Source organism: Dysidea avara, chromosome 2 (genome assembly GCF_963678975.1).
Source record: "Dysidea avara chromosome 2, odDysAvar1.4, whole genome shotgun sequence".
Taxonomy (NCBI): Eukaryota; Metazoa; Porifera; class Demospongiae; order Dictyoceratida; family Dysideidae; genus Dysidea; species Dysidea avara.
Genome location: NC_089273.1, coordinates 30,639,310 through 30,646,545, shown reverse-complemented (window position 1 = coordinate 30,646,545; position 7,236 = coordinate 30,639,310). Strand labels below are relative to the sequence as shown.

General features: G+C 40.8%; 1 pseudogene; it reads right to left on the bottom strand.

Moving 5' to 3' along the window:
• Positions 1-4,900: 4,900 nt before the first annotated feature.
• Positions 4,901-6,965, bottom strand: LOC136244297 (uncharacterized; annotated as a pseudogene).
• Between the last annotated feature and the right edge of the window lie 271 nt (positions 6,966-7,236).

Genomic DNA, 7,236 nt, shown 5'->3' with positions numbered 1-7,236 from the left:
TCAGAGGCTGCAATAATGTATAGTTCTCTCCTGTATGTGTTGTATACATATACTGTGTACACATCACTGTGGCATTGCCACACCAATGATGTACTGGCACTTAGCTACTGGTGGCCTTTAGTTATGATGCCACTATTGTATTGTATCTGTTAATACTGTGACATATTGAGATGATTTGGGGATCGTGCCTTTACCACCTAATAGCCTCACTAGGGAGCTGTCACGTTGGTGTATGTACTAAGTTGTATGTGACATGGTCCTAATTATACAACCAAGTACTAAGAATAATACGAAATGCGGTAAAATTACGTCCTTAGTAATGAATGAAATGAATAAATAATAAATAAATAATAAATAATGTTTGAGAAAACTACGAGGCCTAGAGACATGAACTAAGCGGGGATAGATTCGTCTGTGAATGAAGGCACAACCGTATAATAAGTACGCCTGTTCCTGTTCGTGCTGATTAATTACCGTACGTGTAATTCTATATAACGCCCGGCACCACGCCCTTGTTTAATTACAGATTGCTCGAAGGAGAAGATTAGTAAACGTCCGCGGAGCGGCCAGGCACCACTTTACTGGTAAACAACAACATTACGAGTATGTTTAAATGTTTGTAACTGTGTTTTTTGTGTGCAGGATATGCGCTCCAGGCGTCATGCAGTGAACAACCAGCTGATCACCAGTTGGGATACCAGCTGATACGTTCATAAACAACCAGCTGGAACAACAAGGTAATGAGTAATGTAATACTTGTACCGGTAATTGTATTATACATCTTCATCCTTCATCTGGCTTGCTAGTGGATGGAATTATTTTCCACTCGGCTCGGCTTAACTTCTACTCTACTGTGAGTCTGTAATAGCTCAAGAAACCGATGCAGTGCTGCATATACAACAATGTGTAACTATCTCCTGTATGTTGGGCATGGCTGTATGCATAATATTATAGACTGTAATCACTGTGCCAATGCCACACCGCTGATATACTGGTACATCACCAGTGGCCTCTAGTTACAACAGAGTCTGTTGTGCCATATTGGCTTGATTGGGATCAATTGCTAATTGTGCGCCTTCATCATATCCCTTATTCTGCATAGCCTCACTTCACTGCTGAGTCATCCTCAGAGACACGTCACACCTACAATATATAGTTACTTTCAATATATCTAACTTAACTTGGTTTTTGTGTAGGTTGTGTTTTAGTATTGTGGTTTTCTGATGCCAGTTAAACTCCCTTGCCTGTGTACGTATGCATATGCATCATTTCCACCGGTACACGCACACTGCTCTGAGTGCTGCCTATGGCACTGTTTATACTTGCCCAATGGGTAGGTTGCAATGTTGGTGTATGTACTTGGTTGTATGTGACGTGGTCCTAGTAATAATAATAATAATAATAATCTAATCCAAAACAGCCAAGCTGTAAAAAAACAGTGCGGCCCTCAAAAAGCTATGGTGTAAAAATATGTGAAATCCAAGGTGGCAGCCAAGAAATGGCTGTGATGGTAGGTTAATGGTAAAAATTTTAACAACGACAACTCAGGTGAATTTTTGTGCCGCTTGGTCTTGGCAAAAAATTCACCTAAATTGCCGTTATTAAAATTTTTACCATTAACCTACCATCACAGCCATTTCTTGGCTGCCACCTTGGATTTCACATATTTTTACACCATAGCTTTTTGAGGGCCGCACTGTTTTTTTTTTACAGCTTGGCTGTTTTGGATTAGATTTCATTTCTTTTTGTATTTGTATACTCCAAAGCCGGCCGATGGCTATACCCCAAAACCGGCCTATGGCCGGCTTTGGGACTTTTTTAACCTGTCTTTTTTTCTTTACCACTGGAAGAAGAAAAGATGAAGCAGATGTACTTTAAATATTTCTGATTTTATCAGTAAATGTACAAATTATATATATATAGTACATATATTTATTACAGAACTCTCCATGGTGGTTTGTTTGTAACTGATCACTCTACAAGGTGACTTCTTCTTGCTGCTCTCTCTACAGGGTGAATTGTTTGTAGCTCAACAATCTACAAGGTAACTTCTTCTAGCTGATCTCTCTAGAGGGTGATTTGTTTGTAGCTGAACTATCTACAAGGTAACTTCTTCTAGCTGATCTCTCTACAGGGTGATTTGTTTTGTAGCTGAATTCTGTACAGGTGATTTGTTTGCAGCTGAGCTCTTTACAAAATGGTTTCTTTGTAGCTGAACTCTCTACAAGGTAATTTCTTCCAGCTGATCTCTCTACAGGGTGATTTGTTTGTAGCTGAATTCTGTACAGGTGATTTCTTTGCAGCTGAGCTCTGTACAGAATGGTTTCTTTGTAGCTGAACTCTCTACAAGGTAACTTCTTCTAACTAATCTTTCTACAGGGCAATTTGTTTGTGGTTGAATTTTCTACAGGGTGATTTCTTTGAAGCTGAACTCTCTACATGGTAGTTTCTTTGTAACTGAACTCTCTACAAGGTAATTTCTTCTAGCTGATCTCTCAACAGGGAGATTTGTTTGTAGCTGAACTCTCTACAAGGAAACTTCTTCTAGCTGATCTCTCTACAGGGAGATTTGTTTGTAGCTTAACTCTCTACAGGTGATTTGTTTGCAGCTGAACTCTCTACATGATGGTTCTTTGTAGCTGAACTCTCTACAAAGTGACTTCTTCTAGCTGATCTTTCTACAGGGAGATTTGTTTGCAGCTGAACTCTCTACATGATGTAACTGAACTCTCCACAAGGCGACTTCTTCTAGCTGATCTTTCTAGAGGGTGATTTATTTGTAGCTGAATTCTCTACAAGGAAACTTCTTCTAGCTGATCTCTCTACAGGGAGATTTGTTTGTAGCTGAACTCTCTACAGGTGATTTGTTTGCAGTTGAACTCTCTACATGATGGTTTGTTTGTAGCTGAACTCTCTACAAGGTAATTTCTTTTAGCTGATGTCTCTACAAGGTCTCTAGTTTGTAGCTGAACTCTCTACATGATGGTTTCTTTGTATCTGAACTCTCTACAAGGTGACTCCGTCTACCTGATCTTTCTACAGGGTGATTTGTTTGTAGCTTAACTCTCTACAAGGAAACTTCTTCTAGCTGATCTCTCTACAAGGAGATTTGTTTGTAACTGAACTCTCTACAGGTGATTTGTTTGCAGCTGAACTCTCTACATGCTGGTTTCTTTGTAGCTGAACTCTCTACAAGGTAACTTCTTCTATTGATCTCTCTACAGGGCGATTTGTTTGTAGTCGAACTCTCTACATAGTAGTTTCTTTGTAGCTGAACTCTACAAGGTGATTTCTTCGAGCTGAACTATCCCTTTCCATAGTTGCATGAACTCCCTACAAGGTAATTTCTTTTAGCTGAACTATCCCTTTCCATAGTTGCATGAACTCCCTACAAGGTAATTTCTTCTTGCTGAACTATCCCTTTCCATAGTTGCATGAACTCCCTACAAGGTAATTTCTTCTAGCTTATCTCTCTACAGGGTGATTTGTTTGTAGCTGATCTCTATACAGGTTACTTGTTTCTAGCTGATCTCTTGAATTCTCTTCAGGGTGACTGCTCTATTAGGATGACTGCTCTATTAGAGTATCTCGATCTCACACTTGCTGCACCAAGTTGGATTTCGTGTTATAACTCCGTGGCTTTAAGTCTGATTCTTCTACACCATTGAAGAGCCTTTCTAAGTTGTTTACTCCATCTATACAGCGATTTTCTAAGCATTACCCCCAAGCGGTTTATCTGGTAGGCTTGGCAAGTAGTCGTTTTTTATTAGCTAATCTCGATTGTGTAATTGTTACACACTGTTGGTTTTTTTGCTGGTTTTTAGCTCGATTTCTTTCAAACCACAAAAGGGTTGAGGTTCAATAGTTAACCTATTCACCCACCGATTTTCAGCATCTTCCCATACATGGTTTACCCTGTAGGCGTAACAACATATTGGTGTTATTTTTCCTGAATAATCGATCATAACTCTTTTCCTGTTGATCGTATCCTAGCCAAGGTTGGTACAGCGATGTGCCTTTATACCCCCCTTCTGTGTGCCAAATTTGAAGGCAATCGGATATGGCGTTCACGTTTTATAGCAGTTTTTGTAAGTGTGTGAAAAGAGGAAGAAAAATAAGAAGAAAAAAAACCCAAGAAACTAAGCCAATTTTTGAAGTCGCATATCTCGGGAACGCTTGTAGCGATTTCGCTCTAATTTGGAATGTGGAGTACTGAAGGTGGAGGGAGTGTCCACAGCAAAAATCGTCTTGTTTCATCAAGGAAGCATAGAGCTACGGAGGTGCGACAATTGCGTTTTCTTTCTTCCTGTCAATATACTCATGGGTGTTGCGCGCCGGCTTCTTGGGCCGCACGACACACTACCGTGTGTCTTGATATGAACAAAAGGACAAATTTCAGTTTTGTCTAAAATACATGTACTGATTCCTTTTCACTTGATACTTACTAGTGGACCTATACTCATTGCAAGAACCACTAGAGGGTTGTTTTGAGTTGAGGATGCTTTTTAAGGTGGTTTTAGGCGTGCGCTCTGTTAGGATTTTTGCAAAAAACATGGGTGATCCCTAATATGAACCCACTATCATGGTTCATGAAAATCAGTGTGTTACATTATTGTTCTATTGGAGACAGGTGCCCCTCAGCAACAGCAAGGTCATTGGCTAGAGGCACACAGAGATGCTTGGATCTAGAACACGATCTCCTGATACACATTATTGAAAAGCGCAGCAAAAATAACCCAAACTATAGTACAGTCAATATGTGAGTGAACCTTAAACTAATTGCAACAAAAGCAAACTCAATAGATTTTGTTTCCTTATTATATCCTCATTGACAGATAAAAAGTCCTAAGGAATCCTCGTGGGGGAACAATGTGAAAATCACTGAAACATAAACCCACTTTTTTGCTTCTTAACGCTTTTATGGTTTCACAGTATTTATTGTTATATCTCAGCTAGGATGCTACCTGTATCAAAACTTAACATACCATTAAAAAGCTCTTGCAAAGACAAATCTTTTGGTACTAAAATTATCACTCTAGGATAATGTGTTAACAAGTTATTATCAAAATAATATAATTAATACAGGTGATATCAATCAAAGAGATTGTAGCAAATGTCAGTCTGTGTATAACTACTCAACAGGTTCATTATCATTATCATAAGATGTGTTTGTGCACCCAGTTCCCTTGCAGTTACCACAAGCGAGAGTACACTCAATGTTGTGTTTCTTGCATGAGCATCTTAATGTACTGCAGTCAGTCTGGCAGTTGCATCTAATCACCCGTAGCAGATGTTCAGGAGCAGGAGGTAGTGATGTTTGAAGTGGCACAAATCCCTCTTCACACTCCTGCCATCCCCAGTCTATGGGATTAAGTTCTGCAGCTGATCCTTTCCATTCTTGAACTTGAAGGTACACGCGAAGGCTGTGGTACTTTGCTGCTGCTGAAGTTGGTGGCAATGATTGTGGTTTTACATGGGATGTTTTTGAAGCTACTTTTTCACAGAATCGTTTATGTCGGAGGGAATCCAATGTGTCAGTTGACATTCCATTGTAGACTAGTACTAGAGCTTTCTCTCCTGCATCTATCACATCATGTGTGGAAGCTGAATTAGAATGGAACACCTTTGCCTGCTCACGGAACATACTGCTTGCTTTGAACTTGCTAAGGGATGTCCCCTTTCCAACCCCGTAGAGACGTGATGTTGTGTCACACCCAAGAATAGCATGGATGAAGAGGATGTTGTTGCAGATGTCTTGACCAAGCTTTTCTTTTGTGGCTCTGATATGCCAGACACGAAGCTTTTTTGTGTTTTTTTTTGGCTCAGGACGAAAGAAGAGGTCATGGGAATCAAGTCTTGCATGGTAGCAGAGCAGGACAATGAGGTCAGTGTCTTCACCAACTAGCACAGTGTTACTGGTAGTAGCTGATTGAACAGCCTTCTGAACAATCAAAAGATCAGCATCTCCAGGTGCATGGTAAGTTTTGCAGTTGTTCTTCTCCATTTCTGCACTCAACAAAAAAAATGAATTGCTGCTTATTCTTTTGGTTGGCCAAAAACTGGTCCTTCTTCATTGTAGTGGTCATGTTAGCAGCGACTGTCACAGTTGCACCAGCCTTTCCTTTGGATCGTCTCTGATGTGTCATATGTTTTGTATTAATATTTTCATAGCCATCAAATACAACTATGGCATCCATGTACTTTCTTGCTACATATTCTGTGTACTGGTGGCAGATGTCTCCATATGTAGAACCGCGAGACCATGGGATGCGTTGTAAAAGTGCTCCACCATCCAGGACATACTGAATGCCATCATCTGGGATATCTACTGGGACACTACTTTCACAAATCGTCCATATTGCATCAGCAACTGCTGGCTTGTCTGCTTCATGGAGCAAAAGAGATGAATCAAAGAGAGCAGGTGGATAGCTGCACAACTCATGCTTGAAGGCTAACTCCAGATCATCTGATGATTGCATGACAGTAGTAAGTCTTTGAAAGAGAAGCAGTGGGTCAATCTGAATTCTATTCCCATCAATCTTGACAGAAGGTGACTTCAAGCCAAGAGTGACTACCTGGTTTTTTTTCTGAAATGTATACTTAGCAGGTGTAGTCCCATTCATTTGTGTCAATATCATGTCCCCGACTGCTGCAGCTTCATCAACATTGACAGCGGGGTGGGCATGCACTCCAGTGGAAATGCTTCTCAGACTTGGGTCCATGCTAAATGGGTTCCTTTCTTGCAAATACTGGAGTACAGTTAATGTGTCTTTCCAGTCACGTGCTTGTCTTGCTGTTGTCATATCCTTATTCTGCTCCCCAGTGTTGTAGTTAACCCCGGTGAGATCCTGCATTGCCTGATTAACTTCTGCACAGGCAGGCCTTGACAGCAGCCACAATAGACGCTGATTTTCAGTCATTCCACGTCCACGTGTGAGACCTCCACTGGTCTTTAAGCTTCTCATCAAAACTTGCTCGATGACAAGGTCAGATGAAAGGCCTGCCTACAGACGGTTGCTTCTTCGGATCACATGTAATCCCTCACTGAAATGTTGCAGAACATTGGGATGTTGAGTCGGGAGGGTCGACATCTGCTGCAAATACAGCATGCCAGATTTAGTGTAGGAGTTGTGACCTGAAGCTGCCATGTATGGAAGCATAGCTTGGATGGACTGCAGATGTAACTCCCAGTTACCTGTACGCTCTGCTCTGATAAATTTGCGTAAAATGTCCATC